Source organism: Crotalus tigris, unplaced genomic scaffold (assembly GCF_016545835.1).
Source record: "Crotalus tigris isolate CLP2741 ecotype Arizona unplaced genomic scaffold, ASM1654583v1 scf7180000019762.1414395, whole genome shotgun sequence".
Taxonomy (NCBI): Eukaryota; Metazoa; Chordata; class Lepidosauria; order Squamata; family Viperidae; genus Crotalus; species Crotalus tigris.
Genome location: NW_024097700.1, coordinates 1,304,093 through 1,327,418, shown reverse-complemented (window position 1 = coordinate 1,327,418; position 23,326 = coordinate 1,304,093). Strand labels below are relative to the sequence as shown.

The following is a 23,326-nucleotide window of genomic DNA, read 5'->3' as shown; positions in this document are numbered from 1 at the left end:
ATGAAGAGGAGGATGAGGGGGGACATGATAGCAGTGTTCCAATATCTCAGGGGCTGCCACAAAGAAGAGGGAGTCAAGCTATTCTCCAAAGCACCTGAAGGCAGGACAAGAAGCAACGGGTGGAAACTAATCAAGGAGAGAAGCAACCTAAAACTAAGGAGAAACTTCCTGACAGTTAGAACAATTAACCAGCGGAACAACCTGCTTCCAGAAGTGGTGAATGCTCCAACACTGGAAGTTTTTAAGAAGAGACTGGACAGCCATTTTTCTGAAACAGTATAGGGTTTCCTGCCTGAGCAGGGGTTGGACTAGATGACCTCCAAGTTCCCTTCCAACTTTATTATTATTGTTGTTGTTTTTGTTGTTGTTGTTCTTGTTATTATTATTATATGAAAGTGATCAACTGGAGGAACCAATAATTTTACTTAGTATAAGCGAGTTTCTGTGTTTCTAGTAATTTGTACTAACAATTTTACTTAGTATAAGCGAGTTTCTGTGTTTCTAGTAAATTGTACTCCTGGAAAACTTTATAGTAAATGTCACCAAAATATCTCTGGGAGCATTATATCCTGCAACTATGGCTGAATTCTTCCAAAACCATATACAAAGATTGGAGATTTTCATTCACTGCATTTCCTGAAGTTCTACATCATAGCCATAACCAGGTTATATCCTGAGAAAGTGGAGATAAATACAGGTCATTAAATATTCTGCTAAAGAACAATTGGAAAGATGTTACATCACAAGATTCTAATAAGTTTAAAAAAACCCATTTCAACCTTTTGTTATTATTGTGTTGGTTATGAGACCTGTGAATTTCTAACAGCGCCCCATTAATATTTTGAAATGTTCAAAATAGAGCTAATTACATTCAGAACAGATATTGCAGCACTAGGAGGATATGACACAATTTGAAGTATTATATTGATTATTCTAGACAATTTGCATCTCAGCCCCAGTTCAGTTCAAATGAATATAGACTAAGTTTTGCTAATAGTAAGGGGACTTGATAACCATGACAAATCTATTGATTTCAGGGGGGGTCGACATGATAAAGCTTAGCAGTTGAATAGCTACCTGGGAGTGGTGCTGTGGTATAATGCCACTAGTCAACTACTCATAGCTGCTTTGTGTCTTTTGCTGTGTAGAAAAAGAACATTAAAGGCAAAGCACAATCAGTAGAGTTGTCAGGGACTTTCTGCCACTATAATTTTTCGGGTGGTCGAAAATTTTCTGGTGGGAAGCTAGACCTTTGAACTTTGTTTTTTTCTGAACAATTTTTCTGGTTACCCTATTAGAGCTTGCTTTAAGTCTTTATTGTGATACTAAATTGTTGCCAACTGTGATGCAGAGTGTGTAGTGAAAATGTTAAAGATGATTGGAGCCTTAAAGGCTGACTACTCTGTTGCCACCAAGGAGGATAAAGATGTGGTAGACTTGCTGAGTGATTTCCAATTGTCCATGTCGATGTGTTTTAACCAATGGGCTCAAAATTATCAATGCCGCATTTTGCAGAATGTGTTTTTATGTGTTGTAACCAAGTGCGGTCATACTGGTACAAGGACATTCACTGTTCAAAAGGACCTGCCAATTCAAACGTCTCTTCCACATGCTTTGATTTTGAGGTGTAGGAGGAAATAAACATTAACTTAGATGATTTAAGACATTTTTTTTTTTTTGCTTTAGGACTTTTTTAGACTCTGCTACCTTGTTTATAGTAAAAGCAGTGCAAGATGTTTTGCCTTCTTAAAAAGAACAAGAAAAGAAACAAATAAATCGGGGGGGGGGGTGTTGGTCAAACACTTGGCCTGGAATAATGCCAAATATTTTGGACAAGCAAAGCAGAAAGGAGAGCAATTACCTCTAAATAAGCACAGTAAGCCTCATTTATTAGAGTGTGGTGTAATTTCTTTAGTAGAAAGGCTATTACCAATAGCCAGAAACCTTGAACTTTTTTGGCTATGAATACGGAACCCTCATTAAAAAGAAGGAGCAGGAGAAAGGAAAATATGGTGTGACTACATCTGTGTAAGAAAAATCTAATTGAGTTATTTGGTATGGAAGGAAAAGGATTGGGAAGAGGGCAGATTTATTTCTGTATTATAGAAGTCACAGTATTTTTGAGGTTTGAATTCACTTTTGCTGGCAACAGCTGCTTGCAGATCAGATACCAAACACTCTTGGTCACCAGTCTGAGTATGGTATTCCTCTAAGTGAAATAGAGACCCTATTAGTATTCATGAAATTTTCATGCTTTTGGAGCCTAATGGGCAAATACATGGCCTGTAAAACCATCTTCAAACAGCAGCCATTAACATTAACAGATCCCTTTGTGGAGTATCTATGGATGGGCAGTGATAGAAATGTATTGTACTGCTCTGGCCTGCCTTTGGAAGGAAGCATTTAATCTAATCTACCATTTAACTTAATGCCTATCTGTCAGGAGGATTAAATCAGCAGCAGACCAGAGCAGGGGGATCTGCCACAGAGGTCAGAAAAGTCAAAATGGCACTCATGACTATGTTCCAGAGCATGAACTGTTATGATTTGACTTAAAATAAATCCTGGCTTAATTCAACACTGCTTAAATCCAAGTAAACATGAACAGGAGCAATGTTTTTAAACAGGATTCACTTGATTTTTCATGCTGGCTCTGGTTTTCTGGGAGTTCTGGGAGTTCACATGTCTTACAGTTGTCTAGGTTGAAAAATATTGGGCTAGCCATTTACATTACATAGAAATTATCAGTCCTTCCTACTTTTGTTCCATAGCCACTGCAATCATATTCCCTGGACGATTATATTTCAATGTACTTCTCAGCCTCAGCCTCATGAATTTTGTGTTTTTGGCCTGACCCTGGGGGATTGGGAGGTGCAGAGAACAAGTGAAACAATTAGAAAGAGGAACTTTCTCTGTAAAATATATGTATTCTAACTTACAGCTGTGTGATAAAGGTATACAACGCCATCTTGTGGCTTTTCAACAATTATCCTCTGCAAACAGAAAGGATCTATGTGATTTGAGGCCACCTTAATGCAAACAGAAACATTTGCATCTAATTTGAATGTAACATTTACCACTGAAAGTAAAACAAGATTATTATTTAAAAATTGGTAACTGTTTCATTATCAGTTATACAAAAGGGTCTAGCGCTTAGGTCTATAAGCAGAGTTAGTCTATGTGCAGCTAAAGAGAAACATTATTTTAGATGCTGCTTTTTATGGGCCCTGGAAAAAAAAACTAGGAAGGGATAACAGCTCCATCCAATTTGGGGCCTGGCCCTGCTCAAAACTGCCCTGCCCTCATGGTCACTAATGTGTTAATCCTATAGCAATAAAGCCTTTGAACCCAACAACAAGCTGCCCACTTCTCATTTATAAAAATATCCTTCTTGTAAAATGCAACCAAGGCAGAATCGAAAAATATATATATATTGCTGAGAAGGAAGCACAAATGTACACTGAAGGCCATCGCAATACCATGAACCCATATGGAGATGTGGGCTTTTCTCCTGACTTTTGTAAGTTAATCTTAAAGAACGGGGGGGGGGAGTGCTTGCAGAATATAAACATCAATGCATCACATAGTAAAAAGCCATGGGCAATTGGAGTTTTTCACTCTTGGGGAGTTCCTGTCCATGCTGGTTGGGGCCATTTTCAGAGCTTTGGGGTCTGTGTGTAAGAATAGTGAAAAGAACAGAGCAAAGAGGTTCTTTGCTACACTTGGCTGGGTAAAGCTTGCATGTGTGATATGATATTGTCTGTGCATGTGACTTTGAGACAGGGTTAACTCCCCATGAGTTTCTGAACAAGTCCCTGCATTTTCCTTGGCAAGATTTCAGAAGTGGTTTATCATTACCTTCTTCCTAGGGCTGAGTGAATAACTGGCCAAGGTTAACCAGCTGGATTTGTTTTAAAGCGGACTAGAACTCACTGTCTCCTGGTTTCTAGCCTGGTATCTTAATACTATACCAAACTGTCTCTTTAACATAATATTGCTCATGTATCAATCATTGCTTAGAAGAAATTCCCATAAAGGCTAGAGAACTCTGAGCTTTTCCCCTACTGGTGCAAAAATAATAACGTGTTTTTAATACCATGTTTCTCCGAAAGTAAGGCCTACACCAACAATTAGCCCTAGCTCATGGGTCGGCAACCCATGGCTCCGGAGCCGCATGCAGCTCTTTGAGTCTTCCCCTGCAGGTTCCCAACCTCCTCTGCCATTTGCAGAGAGAGAGAGAGACAGAAAGAGGCACTTGCACCTCTCTCTCTCCCCCCCCCTCTCTCTCTCTCTCGTTGTTTTTCTGTGTAAAAAAAAGAGTGGCCTCACCCTATTCTCCCACAAGCTGACAAGCTTATTGGGTGGGGCTCCTCCCTTTGCTGCATTTCTGCAGGAAGCAGGAAGGGCAAGAGAGAGCCAGCCCAATTAGAATGCTTGTCAGCTTGTTGTTGGAGAACAGCTTGAAGCCAGCTTTCCAGGTGAGCAGAAGATTGGGGAGAGGGAGGGGGGAGAGAGAAAAAAGAGAGAGAGAGAGAAAGAGAGGGAGAGAGAGAGAAAAAAGAGAGGGGGAGAGAGAGAAAGAGAGAGGGAGAGAGAGAAAAAGAAAGAGAGGGAGACAGAGAGAAAAAGAGAGGGAGAGAGAGGGAAAGGAAAGGGGGAGGGAGAGAGAGGAAAGAGAGAGAAAGAGAGAAAGAGAGAAAAAGAGTGAGGAGACGAAAGAAAGAGGGAGGAGAGGAAGAGAGAGAAAGAGAGAGAGAAAGAGGGGGAGAGGAAAGAGAGAAAGAGGGAGAGGCAAGAAAAAGAGAGAGGGAGAGAGGAAAGAGAGAGAAAAAGAGGGAAAGGGAGAGGAAAGAGAAAGAGAGAGGGAGAGGAGAAAGAGAGAGAGAGAACTCATGCACAGCAGCCTCTATTTCTTTTTAATTAAACTCTTCAATCAAGCTGTCTCTCCCCTCACATGCGTGTGTGCACAAGTTTTGCGGCTCCCAGTGTTTTCTTTTCTCTGGGAAATGGGTCCAAGTGGCTTTTGAGTGTTTAAGGTTGCAGACCCCTGCTCTAGCTTGATTTTGGGGAGTGGGCCTAGTATAATATCCCCAAAATAAGCCCTAGTTTTGGGGCGAGGAATACACCTAAAAATCAAGCTAGGGTGGGGGGGTGGAGCTGCCCCACCCACCTCGTACCCACTTACCTTGCAGCCAGGCTTCTCCTTGCCAACCCACTTCTTCTTCTGGGGCCTCTTCTGCAGCCAGGCCTGCATTTCTCAGTTACAGGGCTTTCTGGAAAATCTGTGCAGCCAAGAACCAAGCTATGGATTCAATCCATAGCTTGGTTCTGCAAGACCTCAGCAGCCAAGCACCAAGCTATGGATTGAATCCATAGCTTGTTTCTCAGCTGCTTAGGCCTTCTGGAAAGGTCTAACTGCAAAATGCAGGCCCAAATGTAGCTGCAGAACTTTGGCCCCAGAAGAAGTGGACCCGCTGGGTGGGGCTGTCGATGCCAGAGGTGAGGTAAGGCCTACTCTGAAAATAAGATCTGATGCCTCTTTTGGAGGCCCAAAAAAATGACCCAGTCTTATTTTCGGGGAAACACATTAAATATTATTTAAAAGAAGGCTGCACAATAAAGCAGAAAACTAGCTATAAAGCAAAGTCCAGAACAGCAAAGGACTACATGAAACCCACTGAAGCAAACACTGGGGCCACTTTTTCCAGAAGTTACTCTATGGAGAAGTATCTGTTTTGAGATACTGGTTTTTGTTTTATGGTGGTTTACTATTCATTTTTATGTTTTTACTGCTGGGTACCTGGGATCAGTCCAATAAATAAATACATCTAAAAATAACAATATACAGGTAGTCCTCAACTTATGACCACAGTTGAGCCCAAAATTTCTGTTGTGAAGTGAGACAGTTGTTAAGTGGGTTTTGCCCAATTTTACAACCTTCCTTGCCACAGTTGTTAGGTGAATCACTGCAATTGTTCAGTTAGTAACACAGTTGTTATGTGACTCTGGCTTCCCCATTGGCTTTGCTTGCCAGAAGAACACAAAAATCACATGAGCCTGGGACACTGCAACCGTCGTAAATACATCCCAGTTGCCAAGCATCTGAATTTTGATCACGTGACCATGGGGATGCTGCAATGATTGTAAGTGTGAAAAACAGTCATAGGTCACATTTTTCAGTGCCACTGTAATTTCGAATGGTCACTAAAAGAACTGTTGCAAGTTGAGGACCACCTCTGCACATTCTTGCTGAGGCTTCAAGGTCAACAGTTCACAGGATCTTCCTCTCAATTGCTTTGTATTAAAATGGACCACAGCGGCATATTTCATAAGATAAGACTAGCAAAAGCTGGAGAAAGATGATAATTTGCAGAGAGGCTTTGCTTCTCATGGGGTATGCTTCTGCTGTACACCCTTCTGCCTCTGGTGAAACAGGCTTTTGAGGTCTTTAAAAGAAGGCAAAGCAAATCTCTTAATCAGTGGGAAGATTGAACATGCCATCAGGGACTCGTAAGCACTTTCTCTATCAAAGCTGGTGCATAACTGGAGGGAGCATTTCCTTTATTCCAACAGTTCATGAAGCTTTTCAAATGGGATGTAAGAACTTTGGAGGGCTGCCTTGAATACATCCTTGCTCAGACCATGATTCTGTCTCATCCATTATATAGCACTTCCAGGGCTGGCAGTCCCTAGAAGGAAACTTTGATTTAAACGTCTAATATCCTTGGCCAGTCTGTGCCAGAAAGAAAAATGTTAACTCTTGTGACACAATGCTAATGTATCCTCAGAAAGTGAAAGGCAGAAATCTGCTGATGTTTGAGATGCCCCCGAGTTCAAACTACAATCAGCTAAAGAAGAATCTTGAATTTCAGACTCTACTAAAGGAGGGGGAAGGTGAGAGACAGTTTGGTGTAGTGGTTAAAGCATCAGACTAGAAACTGGGAGTTGTAATTCCACTTTAGGCACAAAGCCAGCTGGATGACCTTGGGTCAGCCTTTGGAAGCAGGCAATGGCAAACCACTTCTGTAAAACCTTGCGAAGAAAACTGCAAGGTCTTGTCCAATCAGTCTCCAAGAAGTGGACATGACTGAATGGAAGGATGAAAAAAATAGTAACATATGATAATAACACAACCTAAAGTCCATAAACCATTTGGAGCCCTCTTGGCCAAACTGTGCACCCTCCAGAACAGACATATCAAAACACAAGGCCCGGGGGCCAGATGCAGCCCGTGAAGTGGTTTTATGTGGCCCGCGAAGCCATCCTGGAAACAGTGAGGGAACCGCCCCCACTGCCTTGGCCCTGGCCCAGGCCGGCCGGGAGCCAGTGTACAATTCTGTGGTGGCCATCTATGCTGAAACGCATTCAGTCTTAGCTCCACAAGGCCATCTGGAAACAGCGAGGAACCAGCCCCTGCCGTGTCAGCCCTGCCCCCTGGGTGCATGCTGGGGAGGTGTCACCCTTTGTGAGGAATGAAGAAATGCACCATCGCCTGGAAGTGGCCAGCAAATGGCCCTCACCTACTTCACATATCCGGCTTGATGGGCTCCAGCGGAGGGGTTTCAGCAGGCAGTGAGGTTCCTTCAGTGGACCATGCCTTGGCACTTGCCACGGTCCCACCCACTTCTGCCAGAGACCCTCAGATCTGTCCCACTCCTGCCCAGCCCCCCCCCAGGCACCCTTGACCCGAACGATGTAGAGCTGGCCATGCCCACCCAATATGCCACACCCACTCCATCCACATCCACCCAGTAGGCCACACCCACCCTGGCCACACCCACCCAGCCCCCCGAGGGCAACCGCAATGCTGATGCGGCCCTCAATAAAATTGAGTTTGACACCCATGATCCAGAACATTGATAAATTCAGGGATGAATCACATTTCATGCAAGATCTATGCAATCCGTCCACCTACTTTGCATTCCAGGCAATCTTTTAGTTCTTCAAAAGCAAGCACAATACAGAAGACAGAATAACAGAGTTGGAAGGGACCTTGGAGGTCTTCTAGTCCAACCCTCTGCTCAAGCGGGAGACTCTATACCATTTCAGACAAATGGCTGTCCAGTCTCTTCTTAAAATTCTCCAGTGATGGAGCACCCACAACTTCTGAAGGCAAGCCACTGATTGATTGCTCTGTCAGGAAATTTTTCCTTAGTTCTAGATTGGTTCTCTCCTTGATTAGTTTCCATCCATTGCTTTTTGTTCTGCCTTCAGGTGCTATGGAGACTAGGTTGACCCCTCTTCTTTGAGGCAGCCCCTGAGATATTGGAACACTGTTATCATGTCACCCCTATCCTTTTTTTCATTAGTCTAGACCAGGGGTAGGCAACCTTGGCTCTTTTATGACTTGTGGACTTCAACTCCCAGAATTCCTGAGCCAGTAGCTTTGCTGGCTGAGGAATTCTGGGAGTTGAAGCCACAAGTCATAAAAGAGCCAAGGTTGTCTACCCCGGGTCTAGACATATCCAATTCTTGCAATCATTCTTCATATGTTTTAGTCTCCAGCCCCCTAATCATCTTTGTTGCTCTTCTCTGCACTCTTTTAGAGTCTCAACATATTTTTTTTATATCACGGTAACCAAAACTAGATGCAATATTCCAATACAAACTGGAAAACTGTACATCTAAATCCTCCCATTGATATCATTGTTTTACTAGACCTGTCCCTTGTGGTCCTGACAAGTATAATAAATAAAACTTAGCAAGAAAAATTCCTCGCTTCTGTTCCACAGAGTTTTGCAGAAACTTATTCCCAGCAGACAAGTCTTAAGAGTGAGACAAATTTCCAAATATATTCTCAGAAAAACTGGAAATTATAAGAACTGAAATAAACATCTGGAGTTCCCCAGACTGGAGATCCAGACAGCTGAGAAATATTCCTTAGCTGCTTATAATTAATAAAATTACATCTCATGCTTTATACGTGAAATTCAAGGCACTGTGTGTAGTTCTTTCTTCTACTCAATATTTGTTTTCCTCTCATAGGTCTATAACAGTGGTGGTGAACCTATGGCACGGGTGCCAGAGGCGGCACTCAGAGCCCTCTCTGTGGGCACGCGCGCCGTCGCCCCAGTCCTAGGCCTTCAGCTGAGTTTTAGAAAACCTTTTCGCTTTAGGCCTCCGCCGCTGTGTGCAAAAAAAAAAAAAAGGTTCAGTCAATTTCAACTTCTCAGGGGGAAAAAAAAGATCTTGCAAAGTTGGAATTGATTGAACTTTTTAGTCCCATCCAGTCTGCCGTTACCACTGCAGCCACGCCCACCCAATGAGCCACACCCAGTCAATGGGCCACACCCAGCCAATGGGCCACACCCAGCCAGCACCCAACGATGCATAAGTGGGTTTTGGGTTGCAGTTTGGGCACTCGGTCTCTAAAAGGTTCGCCATCACTGGTCTATAATGTAGGTTTATACAGAGAACATGTGACCAAACAAGGATACGAGTCTCAGGTCTTCCCACTTCTGGTCAGATGCACTAATGCAGCACCATTAGCATCATCTTCCCTTCATGCTTTATCTGCAGCCATCTTTCTATCAGGCAGTGCCAGAAGGAAACACTAGAAATTATAGAATATGAATTGAACCTCAATTGCTTTAGTCTGCTGCATCCTATTTCCCTTTTGCATCATGTTTTCTTAGAATCTAAGGAAGAGGGCAGGAACAATTTTATTGACCTGGAAACCACCCTGCGTACCTGTTATAAATAAATAATATGAATCGGGAACCTTTTGTTGTATTTCCCCAAGTCATAACCTTGTGTTTGGCTCCCACCTTGTTTTCATTTAGAAGATCAGTACAGACACAACTAAGGTATTAGTTGTTAATTATTTTACTATTTGTGGTGCAGAGAGGTTTTTTTGGAGGGGGGTTTCTAAAGATGAAAGCCACCTGAGTTCTAGTTTGAACAGAAAGCTTCCTATATCCAGGGCCATCATTCCATTCTATCCTCTTACGATATTTCTACACTATTTTCAAGGACAAAAAACCTTTTAAGACAGCTAACATTTATAAAAAGAGATACATTACTTAAAAAGCAAAAGCAACCCAAAATGAACAAATTATACAACTGAAATCATTTGCTTTGCAACTACCACAAAAAAAAATTGTATATAGTTGATGCTGCTAAGGGTAGATTATCTGGCATAGGTCTTAAGACCCCACAGCCTAAAGGACTTTCAAATTCATAGCAATTTTTATTTGAAGAAAATACAATAATTTTTAGCTGGTGACAGACATTTATGAAAGTCTGTTAAGATGGTGGGACTCTGTAATTTGGCTGCTTTATTTTCTTCTTAAAAACATTAAAAACTGTGATGATATGCTAAGAAATGAAAGCCTCTCACTTTGTTCTGTTGGAACAGATCAATTTCGATTTAGGCTGATAATGTTTTAGTTCTTTGATAAAATTAAATACAGTGCAGCAGGGTGCCATAGAACAAAGCAATCTCTCCAAAAACTACAGACAAAATTGTTAATAAGTAATCAAATTAAAGGAATCCTTTGAAGGTAGCCACCAAAATAGCATGGACTAAGACAATTGCAAAGGTACTGAAAACTAGAATTAGAAATCCTGGAAAAAATAAAATAAAAAATAAGCTGACACTGAACAACAACCTAATAGATTCCAAGCACCCCTTTCTGGGTAACTCTGGAGAACTTAAAACATAATCTCCCCAAAAATGCCTTAATTTCTATCAAAAAGCTGACATAGGACTTCTTCAGATCCTTTGGTTTAGAACTGTAAAGAGCTTTATAAATCTTACAAACTGGACATAGACACAACCTGGGGGACTATTTCATTAATGCGAAACTGAGGAGCTAAGTTTATAACTATGCTATGATCACAACAGTATCTAGCAGGACTTTTGATGTTGATGTTTTCTTCAAGGACCATCCCAAATTCCATGCCCTGCAGTAATTTAAATGGGACATTACCAGGGAATTACTCATTTACATCCGCTTTTGTTAGGCAATGAATATATTTATGAAAAAAGTTATCTCCTTAGAGCAGTTCCTGTGAGCTCCATGATCTTTAAATCGAACTGTTTATTCAGCCCCAGACAGCCACAGAATTCAAGTATTTAAGAAAAGGAAACAACTGGAAATCAGAGTGGCTCAAAATCCTCTTCCTTCCAGATATGACACAGTTTGATATCACAATATTCATCATGTCTGTTCTGGCTTGAATTACATTTCCTTCACATGTTCGTCCCTACGAAAATGTAAACAGGTGTTGAGAGCTAGTGTTACATTTGAAGAAAAATCTATTCAAATAACACGCCCACACTTGTCACAGCTTGGCTAAAATAGCTTTGGCTGTAATAAAATTAAAACTCTTCCTCCTGTTTAAGGCCATTTTAGGAGGCACAGCGACAGAAATTTTCGGGTGGTGTAGACTTGAATATGTAGCAATACCACTCTATAAGTCCGTGGAGCAGAAATATTCCAACCGTGTTGCAGTCCTATGAGTAGCAATGGCATTGTACATTAGCAGTGTGAGATTATAATCATGGGCCAGCACTAGAGAGAGATCCAGGTTCTTGTCCAACCTCAACCAGCAAAGTTCATTAGATGACTTTTGCCAGTCACCCTGTGAGTCCAACCTATTCCACAGAGTGCTTATGGGGAAAATGGGAAGAGAAGGTGCTATACAATACACTGCCTTCAGCTTTCACACAAAAAGTGTTGTGTCCTGAGCCTGAAAAAGTAGGCTCGGGACTTTGCTATGGTCCCGGGCTGTTGCGAGCTGCCCAGGACCAGACTAAGTGGCGCCAGCCTGCGCGCATGCACAAGGCGCGAAAGCACACCATTTTCTGTTGTAACCTTTTTGCCCGGGATTTCTATTTAATGTAAGAGAGGCGTGCGAGCCTCTGAGTTGTGTTGGAGTGAGCAGCAGAAGAATAAACAGTTGTTGGTTACAGAATGTGTGCTCTTCTTTCACCATTAACTCGAGAACTTAACACTGGCAACGAAGGTGGGATGGCTTGCAAGCTGAAAGAAGAAAACTTCTTTCCTCAAGGAGTCCTTGAGGAAAGGAAGACGGCGTTAAATTCAGCATCTGGCCTGCCAGTACAGTGTCGCTGGAGGTAAGCTGGCTGATAGACCCCTTCCTAAACATAGAAGCAAGGATGGCGAAGATAGGGTGGTTGTCCGAATTCGACGTTGCTCACCCAGAGAGATGGGGGTCCTATGTTGCCAGAGTAGAAAATTACTTTGGAGGGATCAAGTTAGAGAAGATGGCTTGAAGGCTGCAACTTTGTTGTGTATCTGTAGTCAGGATGCAGAATATATTTCCCCAATGGATTTTAAAGGCAGAAATCACCCCCCCCCCAGTCTCTCTGCCCCAGAAAGAAACCAGGTCTGCAGAAATGTAGATGTGATAATCTTGTCAGAATGATTGGAGTCAGGAAGTTAGGATTAGAAAGAAAGATCCCTAGAATCAACAATCCCTCACACCAAAAATTCCAACAGTCATCAGCCACAGCCTCAGGGAAGCAGGATATGACCTTTGGGACATAATAGGATTAACCCACCACCATCAGAATACCAGAAGAGCACACTCAGACTCAGGTCAAAGTACATGACACAGGAAATACAAAGCCTCAAACAGGAACAGGAAATAACCTCAAGAGCCCCAGAAGGTATAAAAACCCACTCCCTGCTACATGTGGTCACTTTTTTTCCAGAGCCATCTTTCTATCTGACTCTCCTCTTCAATAAACTACAACCTTCTTTCTAAAGCAGTCTCCATGTTGTTTATTCCTGGCTTGGACTGGACCCTGATGAAGATTTTTCTTTCTACAGAACCAAAAAATGAAAATTGATCACTTTGGCCCTCTGTATGGCCGAAGGAAGAACTATGAAACTTGCATCTGACAGAGGTAATTGATTTTAGGAAGAGTGTCATATGAACAGGCACTGCATGCCTTTTGTTGTGTGATTGCTGGCCTTTCAAATTCTTTTAATGAAGGGTAATGTGATGAATCTCTCCAAAGATGTCTCAGATCAAGGGTGATCAACCTTGGCACTTTTAGGTTTAGTGGACCAACTCCCAGAATTCCCAAGCTAGCATGGCCTTAAAGGTGTCAAGTTGGACAGCCCTGTTTTAAATCTTGAAGTGCAGCTTCTAAAATGCTAAAAACTATGGGCCATTTTTCAATTTTCTGAGCCTTTGGAGACCCAAGACATTGGTAATCAATTTCTCTTAAACAGCCCCAAGGTCTATTGCCTGAGACCCATTCTTTGGAGTATTACTGCACATTTTCAGCCATCTCACACATGGAAATCTTTACCAGTTAGCAGCCTCTCTTCCTGCTGTTGTGTTAGAGCGGGGATTTATCTTCTTCATACTGTTGCGTTGCTCAGCTTAATCTGGAGTTTTGACAAGCTGCACTCTTTTTTCATGTGCACAGAACCATCAGACCATAAGGCCATAAAAATACATTTCTCTCTCTGCCATATGCTCAAGAGAAAACACATTTATGTGAGATTTGCTTCTCTTCCTAAATACAACTTCAATCTAAAGTATTTGAGCACTTCTGATATGGGAAAGAAATGGTGGTACTTCATCCCAAAGGGTTTAGAAATAAATGCTGAATTACAAGGAACGTTTGTGAAAAGAGTTTAGAACTCATTGCTCTAATTCATGATGGACAAATATAGGGTGGTTTGACCTGTTGAAATGCCATGGGAATCTTTAGGATCAGACCATTAATCTCCTTTTTTTAAAAAAATCACAGTGAGAGCAAGAAACCCTCTTGATAGCTGGCTTTTTTTTCTCTCTCTCTGCAGGCTTGAGTTCACACTCTCAAATTCTCTTTATGTGCTAATGAGCCTTCTGCCACAGTACACTTTCTCTGGTTCGCGCATGATATGTCATTCTTGTTTTTGTCACTAGCAAATTTCCCTAGGTCCATTTCTTCCTCATTTGGAATATTTCAGAATTGCTACATAAATGTAGTCATTGAACGATCTTAAGATTTAGCAGTGCATTAATTGACTGTAACCATCATTTTTAGTTAAATCTCCTTGATGTTTGTAGACTGCAGAAAAACTGCCGGAGAAGTCATGGCAGAAAAAGGGTTAAACATTTTCTGCTTGAGCTGCTTTTCTATACTCCACAGTCTCCTCTCCTGCTAAAGTTATTTCCCTTTTCTTTCTAAAATACAGATAGTCCTCGACTTATAACCACAAGTGAACCCAAAATTTCCATTGCTGAACAAGACAGTTGTTAAGTGAGTTTTGCCCTATTTTATGATCTTTCTTGCCACAGTTGTTAAGCGAATCACTGCAGTTGTTAAGTTAGTAACATGGTTGTTAAGTGAATCTGGCTTCCCCATTGACTTTGCTTGTCAGAACGTCACAAATGGTGATGATCACATGATGCCGGGACTCAGCAACCGTCACAAATACATGCCATTTTCCAAGGGTCCAATTTTTGATCATGTGACCATAGGGATGCTGCAACGATCATAAGTGTGAAAAATGGTCATAAGTAATGTTTTTCAGTGCCATTGTAGCTTTGAGCGGTCACTAAATGAATGGTTATAAGTCCAGGACTAGCTGTAAGTACCGTACAAGTGTCCTTTGTGTGCACTAAGTTTTCAGATTTACCTCCCTGCAAAGGGACAGAGTAAAATAATTAGAAACATTATTCTTTAAATATATCCACTTATTCTTGCAACTTGGTTTTAGCATGCTAACCTTTAAAAATGGGTCTCTCGGGGCAATACTTTGGCAAAGAGGGTTACTGAAAAATTCATGTTCTATCACAGTGTTTCTCAACCTTGACAATTATAAGGCATGTGGACTTCAACTCCCAGAATTCCACAGCCAGCAATGCTGGCTGTGGAATTCTGGGAGTTGAAGTCCACATGCTTTAAAATTGTCAAGTTTGAGAAACACTGCGATCTATCAACTATTTAATTATCATTAGGTAATGATCCCGTATAAAATTGGAAGGTAACAGTAAAATTAATAAAGTTGGTGGTTTTGCTCAATGAGAATGCCAAGAAAAATCAACCATGTGGGGTTGGAAGAGTTTTCTGAGGTCTTCCAATTCAATCTCCTGCCCAGAGCAGGAATTCTCAGACCATTCCCAAGAGGGAGGGGGCTGTCCAACTTTTGTTCGAAAGCAGGGCACCAACAGTCTTGGAGGCAGGCAATTTCACTGGTCAATAATTGTTACGGTCAAGAAATTCCTCCTTATTCTGTGTATGCATCTCTCTTTGCAAATCTTCCAGCCACTGGTCTTGTCCTATCCTTGGCGCTAGAGAAAATAAATCCATGGGCTTTTTCTTGTGAAGGGGAGTCTTGTATTCAAGTCTTCAAGTATTGGAAGACTACTACTCTTTCTCTCTCCCTAGCCTTCTCTTCTTCTCTTCATATCAGTTTTTTTTAACTGTTCTTCGTAAGCCGAAAGATGCTTTTTCACAAGGCAACTGGACTTTCCTGTTTTTCTTTGAAGACGTTTCGCTTCTCATCCAGGAAACCTTTTCAGCTCTGACTGGATGGTGGGGAATGGGAGGATTTATACTCCTTGCAGACGGCTGGTCATTTGCATTCTTTTAGAGAGTTGTTGAGGCTACCTGGAGGTTTATCTGCCTTGTCAGGATCGCCCGAGTAGTGCAAATGGGTGTGGAGCCTTCTTGGAACTGGTGAAAGGACTGTGTTGTAAACTGGAGATAGATGATGTCAGATCCCCCCCCCCCATTGAGAGAGAGCTGTTCAATTTTGACACAGATGGCCTCTTTGACCCCTCTTTCAAATCAGCTGTCCTCTCTGTCCAAAATGTGGACTTTGCTGTCTTCAAAAGAATGGCTTTTATTTTTTAAATGCAGATGGACTGCTGAATCCTTTGGGATAACTATGACCTGGATGACTGAGAATCTCCACAGACATTGTTCTTGGTAAGATTTGGTCTTCAAGGTCCTTACCATTTATGTTGCTCTGTTCAGCATTTTTTTCAGTTTGACGGTGTCCCTCTCACTCTTCTGTATCATCAGTCAGTAAAATCATCAGTAAAATATACAGATATTTTACAACCCGCCAGAAATGGAGGGGGGGCTTCATAGATTCAGTCTCAGCAAGGCAATCTGCACTACCTACAATCAAATTTACTTTTGGCAACTATGTTTCCTGGGTTGTCTTGCCTGAAAGGGGGGGGGGGGAATGAACCATTCTCTCCTGAAATTCTCTATTGAGTGCAGTCAACTTAGAAGCAACAGGATTACTCTCAGTGGGGAACTCAATAAAAGTCCTGTCCTGGCATGGGGTGAGCACCATGATGATCAAAAAAAGGACAAAAGTACCTCTTGAGTCTGGATGGAAGCTCCCATTTCAAGGCAATTGAGTCCATCCAGAACTGATAAACCATGAATAACAAACAAAAATAGCAAACTGGCTCTCTGCAGGCCAGATTATCTACTGCTGGAAATAAGTACTTACTCTGCAAGTGGAACAGCAAAATACAAGTTTCTTTCTCTCTCCTCTCTCTCTTTCTCCTCCCCCCCAACCCTGCCCAAATGACCTTGGAAGAAAAGGGGGTATTTTCTTTCAGGCCTGTTTGGGATAAACCTAGCCAGGTTTTGGCTAATTAACTCTGTGTAATTCCCTGCCCCCCTTGCTTAACCTTGCCTGTTGCATGCAAAGAAGAATTGCAAGGACAGGAATTAAAAATACATCTGTGGTCAGAATTTAGAACCTAGATTCATCTTGGACACATTTAATGCTGAAATCACAAGAATTGGAAGACAGAAAGAGAGAGGATCCTTACTTTATACTGGATGAAAAAGGCAGCGGCGGAATTCAAATGCAATGAATAGAGTGAATAACCTGTTGTGTTAAAATACAAGTGCAAGGTACACCTCCAATAAATACCACTGCAAATACAGACCCCTGCACTAGAATATAAACAGAGAGCAAACCCCACTCCTTACTAGCACTAATGATGTCACCTAGCTTGGGTAATGAAACATCTGCAAAAAAAAAAAAAAAACAACAGCCAAACTCAGAGAACACCAAGGACCCCTCCACTCTAGTTTTAACCAAAGACCTGTTCCAAACTATTTGGAGCTTTACTGGTTTAATACAGTGCTTAAAATGTGTGTTTGACAAAAAACAAAAACAAAAAAGCAAAGACAAAAATGTGCGCTCTTTGACTTCAAGAGGGAGGGAAACTAACATTTGTGACATTATTGTATTAAATAAAGCAGGCAACTGGAAAATGCCCAGGAAAAAAAAAATAGCTATCAAAACCAGGTACTCCAAATCCTTGGCAGCAGTCTTGGAATTTATTCTAAGCAATTAGTAGACTACACATCCCTTTGGCAAGCATCTACAGAACATTTTGACACATGGGGTCAATTTGTGATGATTCATCATCTCATTTGGAGCATACCTATTTCACAAGAGCCACATGAGCCAAACTAGGTCAAAGCAAACCCTTTGGACAAAATTTGGGGATTCTAATAAAGGAGAATATTTGTAGCTCAGGACTGACATGAGGGGGCCTTGGTGCTGTCTGAGTTTGCTTGTTTTCTTGTAGACGTTTCATTACCCAAACTAAGTAACATCATCAGTGCTAGTCTTTTGGGGATTCCTGCTTCTAATTTTGGAAAAATCCTAGGTGATTTGCTATGAGCTGCATGTTGCTCTCCAGGAATCCAATTATTTTTCCAGCAGTGGTGGAAAATTGTACTGAGCATAGGCAGTCAGCCCTACGGACAATGAAAAAGTCTTGCCTTCTCTATAATTCAGGTGGCGCCAACTCATTGGAATCTTTTGATGAGCTGTTGGGGGGGGGGAAATCACACCGTTTATGTGTTGTTTGATATGAACCATAGCCTTATCCTGCCTTTTTTCCCAAGCTCCACAGAGTACCCACCATTGCACTGTCTCCAATGTCTTATTACATCCAAACACCAATTCTGGGAGATGAAAGAGATGTCTATGAGATAAGATGATAAATTTGGGCTTCTTACTCTTGAGAATTACTTTATCCAATCAATTATTTTATCTCAATAACTAGAGGTGAACGGAGCTTCCGGTGTGAGGCGATGGCGATGGCGGCTAGCTTTTAGCCGTCCAGCTGGGGAAGTGTCAGAGCCGCGGAGCGCAGCGTGCATCAGCTGGCCCGCGGCTCGAAAATCCCTTCCCGGGCAAAGGGAAGGGACAGAGAGTGCAGGGATAGAGGTAGAACCCCTGAACCCCCTCTGGATTTGTTTCTAGAGGGGGTGAAAGGAGTGTTCCCTCGGAGCTCCTGCTGATCTCCGCCTCCCAGCTGTTTTTGCTTCCTAGGAAGCAAAAGAAACCGCCGCTTCTATCTCCGTGTTTATAGCATTCTGGTGAGTAATTTTTAAACGGACGGAGCAGTTTAAAGGATTTTTTGTTATAATTTAGGTGTTTATTTTTTTATTTTTTGATTTCTATTATTATTCCTCCTTTTTTTGTTATATTAGTGAAAGGATTTAAGATGGCGCTTTGAAAGTGTCGGAGTTTTTTTTTCCTTTCTCTTTTGTTTTACTTTCCCTTTTTAAGGACTGGTTTTTGCTTTTACTTTTGCTTTTGGCTTAGAATTTTTTCTTTTGAATTGTTTGCTCTTTTATTTTTTATTCTTTGGATTTACTCTGGACTTTCAAGGACTATAGTTTGTCTCTTTTTAAAAAATTTTTTCTTTTTTTTTCCCTCCTCCCTTCCTGGCTGGAGGGGAAAGGGAAGTGACAATTGTGCTTTTTAAAATGGCTTCAAAGAGGCAGCAGCCTTCCTCAATACCCAAGGTTATTTCTTCTCCTATAACTTCCACTGCACAGCTACAACAACAATCTAAACATGTACCACTGGCTCAGCTACCACCCTCCCCTCCTCTATCTGGACTTTCAGCACAAGAGGTTAGAGGCATAATGGGAGAGATTGTAGTTCAAATGAGAGAGGAAATGAATCAATTTGTCTCACAGATTAAATCAGAAATTAAATCTGATCTCAAAGAAGAGATAACGGGGATAAAGACTAAATTGCAAGAAAACAATAATGAATTACGACAAGATATACTGGCAGCTGTTTCAGGTTTGGCTACTGTGGTGGTTAAGCTCGATGCAAGGCTTGAGGAAGTGGAAGACAAAGTTGACTCTTTGGATGACAAAATTCAAGATGTGGAAAGGAAGGTGGACTCCTCACAAGAAGATATTTTGATGTTTCAGTACAGACAAATGGAGTATGCCCTGAGGATCAGAGGCCTCAAGGAAGATGTGAATCAAGATCTGGTGGAGGTGGTCCTTACTGATCTGGCGCTGGCCTTGGATATGGATAAAGGAGAATTACAGAGAGAAGTGGAAAAAATTTATAGGCTCAACTCCTGGATTGCTAAGCAGAAGAACTTGCCTAGAGATGTGGTGATTTATTTTACAAAGAAGTCCCTGCGGAATGAGATTATACAAGCTTTTTACAATAAAAGATTTCAGATTGCTGCCCAAGATGTCATCATTCTAAAGGAAATCCCATCCAAAATTTTAAGAAGCAGGAAAGACTTTGCTTTTTTAACCAATGAGCTTAAAGCTAGATCGATGCCATTTAGATGGGAAATTCCGATGGGTATTGTTTTGAGCCATGCTGGGACACGCTACAGATTGAATACAGTTGACAAAGCTAGAGATTTTTATACTTCGGTTCTGGGTGCAGGCTCAACCTCATCTGGTCGGAAATCTCTGAGTGGCAAGGAAGTTGAGCAGCAATCTGAGGCATTAGATTTGGTTTCCGCTGGGATGATAGAAGCTGTAAAGCAACACCAGACGGAGGTTAAAGAGCAGAGGATGACCCGTGCAGCTTATAAGCGTAAAGAGAAGGAGCAACGTAAAAAAGAGCCTAAAGAGAGTTCTCCTGGAAGTGCATCACCGCCGGTGGGAGGAGCAAGACCCAAGAGTTATGCAACACACGCAGCTCTTTCAGAGTTTGATGGTGTCTTCTCCAGGCTGCGTGCCAAGGGAGATGGCAAAGTTTTTGACCTGGAATGTTAATGGATTGAATTCTCCTCAGAAACGCAAAAAAATCTTTTATTATTTGAAGCAACATACTAATGATGTTATTTGCTTACAGGAAACTCATATTTTACTTAAAGATCAGAAATATTTAGTTAATGCTCGTTTGGGATCTCATTTTATATCTTCTGCTCCTGGGAAGAAAGGGGGAGTTGTTATATATGTTAAACAAAACCTACCAGCTTGTCTGGTAGAATCAGATCCCCAGGGGAGATATGTGATGATTGAACTTGGTATTTATGGTAAGAAAATACTTATAGTTGGACTTTACGCTCCAAATCAACAACAGGAACAATTTTATAAGCAGTTACATCAAAAAATAACATTGCTTGATTATAGATCAGTGGTATTAATGGGTGATTGGAATGGTGTCTTAGATATACAAAGGGACAAGAAAGGTTCCTCTCCTTTTCTTAAACAAGCAAGGCTACCTAAAGCCTTTTTTGATATGAAAGAAGACTGGGAATTAAGGGATTATTGGCGGGAACGTAACCAAGAGGAGAGAGACTTTACTTTTTTTTCTGATAGACACCAATCTTTTTCAAGAATTGACTTTTTCTTGATTAACACGGACTTGTATAATAAAGTAAAGAATGTTAAGATTTTTCCTAGATCACTGACGGATCATAGTCCAGTTTGGATGGAGCTGATCCAAGAGAAAGAGGAAAGAAGATCCTGGAGAGTTAATGAAAATTTGTTTAGACAAGAGAAGAATGTTCAAAAATTAAAGGAGTGTTTAAAGGACTATTTTGTTTTGAATATGTACAAGGGGACTTCAATGTCAATGGTATGGGATGCAGGTAAAGCATTTATGCGCGGTGTTTTGATAAAAATGAATAATTTTTATAAGCGAAATCAGATTCAGAAACGTAGAGAACTTGAAGATGAAATTAAATTAAAAGAAAGGGCTTTGATTCTAAATCCTTCTGATGAAAGTACTAAAGAATCTGTAAAGTTATTAAGGTCACAATTTAATATGTTGATAGCAGATCAAGCTGCAACCAACTTATTATTTATGAAACAAAATACATTTTGTAATGCTAATAAGCCGGGGAGATGGTTGGCTTATCAATTAAGAAAGAAACAGAGACAGAGAATAATAGAGAAAATAAATTATAAGGGTAAACTAGTTTCTCAGAAGGAATTAATTAAAAAATCTTTTTTGGATTATTATCAAAACTTATATAAATCTACTAATGTACAATTGTTAGATATAAATAAATATTTAGCTGAGGCAAGTTTTCCTAAACTGACTGAGGATCAGAAATATGAAATTAATGGCTTAATTACTAAGGAGGAAATTGCCTCAGCAATTCAACAATTGAAATTAGGGAAAGCACCGGGTACGGATGGGTTAACAGCTGTTTATTATAAAGCTTTAATGGAGGAGATGATCCAACCATTAAATGATCTTTTTAATGGTATCTTACAGGGTTTAGAGATTCCTCCTTCATGGCGTAGTGCCTTTATATCATTGATTCCAAAGGAGGATCAAGATCTTACTTTACCAAAAAATTATAGGCCTATATCTCTTTTAAACGTGGATTATAAGATATTTGTAAAAATTTTGGTAAATAGGCTTATGAGGGTGGTGCATCATCTTGTGCATAAAGATCAATCAGGGTTTATAACAGGAAGGTATATGAAAAACAATGTTAGACAAATTATTAATCTATTAGAATACTTAGATAAGAACAACCAAGTTCCTGCAGGGCTCATATTTTTAGATGCTGAAAAAGCATTTGACCAATTGAATTGGCATTTTATGCTAAGAGTAATGGAAGAAATGAATTTTGGTGAAAACATATTACAAGCCCTTAAGGTAATATATCAAAAACAAACAGCACAACTTATTGTTAATGGAGGTCTTTCGGAGGTTTTCACAATAGAGAAAGGTACTAGACAGGGGTGTCCTTTATCGCCATTGTTGTTTGTTTTAACATTGGAAATATTATTGATCAAAATTCGAGAGTCTCAGGAAATTAAAGGAATATATGTTAATAAAAAAGAATATAAGTTAAGAGCTTTTGCGGATGACTTGGTTGTTACTTTGTCGCAACCTGATTATTCTGTAGTAAACTTATTACAGTTGATTCATCATTATGGCTTGGTCTCGGGTTTTAAGATTAATGTAAATAAGACCAAAATTTTACCTAAAAATATGTCTAGTCAGGAGAAGCAGATTTTGACTAACCTGACGGGTTTTGAGATTGTTAATAAGGTAAAATATTTGGGGGTGATGTTGTCTGTTTCTAATGTAAAATTATTTAAAAATAATTATGAAAGGTTGTGGGTCAGGGTACAGAAGGACTTGAAGAACTGGGAAAAGTTGCAATTATCCCTCATGGGAAGAATTGCAGTGATAAAAATGAATATTTTACCCAAGTTTCTTTTTCTGTTTCAAATGTTACCAATTTTGAAAAATGAGATTAATTTAAATGAGTGGCAGAAGGGTCTTAATAAATTTATCTGGGCAGGGAAAAAGCCAAGGGTTAAGTTTAAAATTATGCAAGACTTCCGTGAGAGGGGTGGACTTAAGGTACCAAATTTGAAATTATATTATGATGCGGTGGTTTTAACACTAATCAGTGATTGGGTAAATTTGACAAATTCTGAGATACTTTATCTAGAGGGATGGGATTTACTTTATGGGTGGCATGCCTATTTAATATTCAATAAAAAAATGGATTGGGCTTTTAAATCTCATATCTTAAGAATTTCTTTACTTAGGATTTGGAGAAAATATTATAAAAGTGATTTCAAAGTACCATTATGGGCTATACCTTGGCATGCGATAGAAGCAATAAAAAGAGGGGTTAAAATGGATATGGTGTCTTACAGACAGTTACTTAAATGGGATGGACAAAACTGGCAATTAAAATCACGGGAAGAGTTAGCACAAGAAAACTTTATTTATTCTTGGTTCCAATATAGGCAATTATTAGACAGATGGAAGATGGATTGTAAGGTGGGTTTTCTTAGAGAAGATGAAAATCTTATCAAGCAAGTGAAGGATTCAAGACAAACCCACATTAAGAGAATTTATGCGGTTTTAGTTGAATTGGATTCAGAAACGGAACTAATTAAAGATTGTATGATAAGATGGGCGCAGAATTTTGGTGAGCCAGTCTCATTGGACACCTGGGAAAATATTTGGGTGAGAAATGTCAAATTTACACAAGCACAGAACTTAAGGGAGAATTTTTATAAAATGTTTTATAGATGGCACCTTGATCCACAAAAAATGTCTTATATGTACCCTGACGTGCAACCCAAATGTTGGAGATGTGGTTATAAGGA

General features: G+C 40.5%; 1 long non-coding RNA gene across 1 annotated transcript; it reads right to left on the bottom strand.

The window, feature by feature from the left end:
- Positions 1-414: 414 nt before the first annotated feature.
- On the bottom strand, positions 415-18,180 carry LOC120317698. The gene is made up of 3 exons (XR_005559300.1): positions 18,033-18,180; positions 10,018-10,021; positions 415-424 (listed from the first exon to the last, which is right to left on the bottom strand). It is a non-coding gene; the product is annotated as an uncharacterized LOC120317698 (long non-coding RNA).
- Between the last annotated feature and the right edge of the window lie 5,146 nt (positions 18,181-23,326).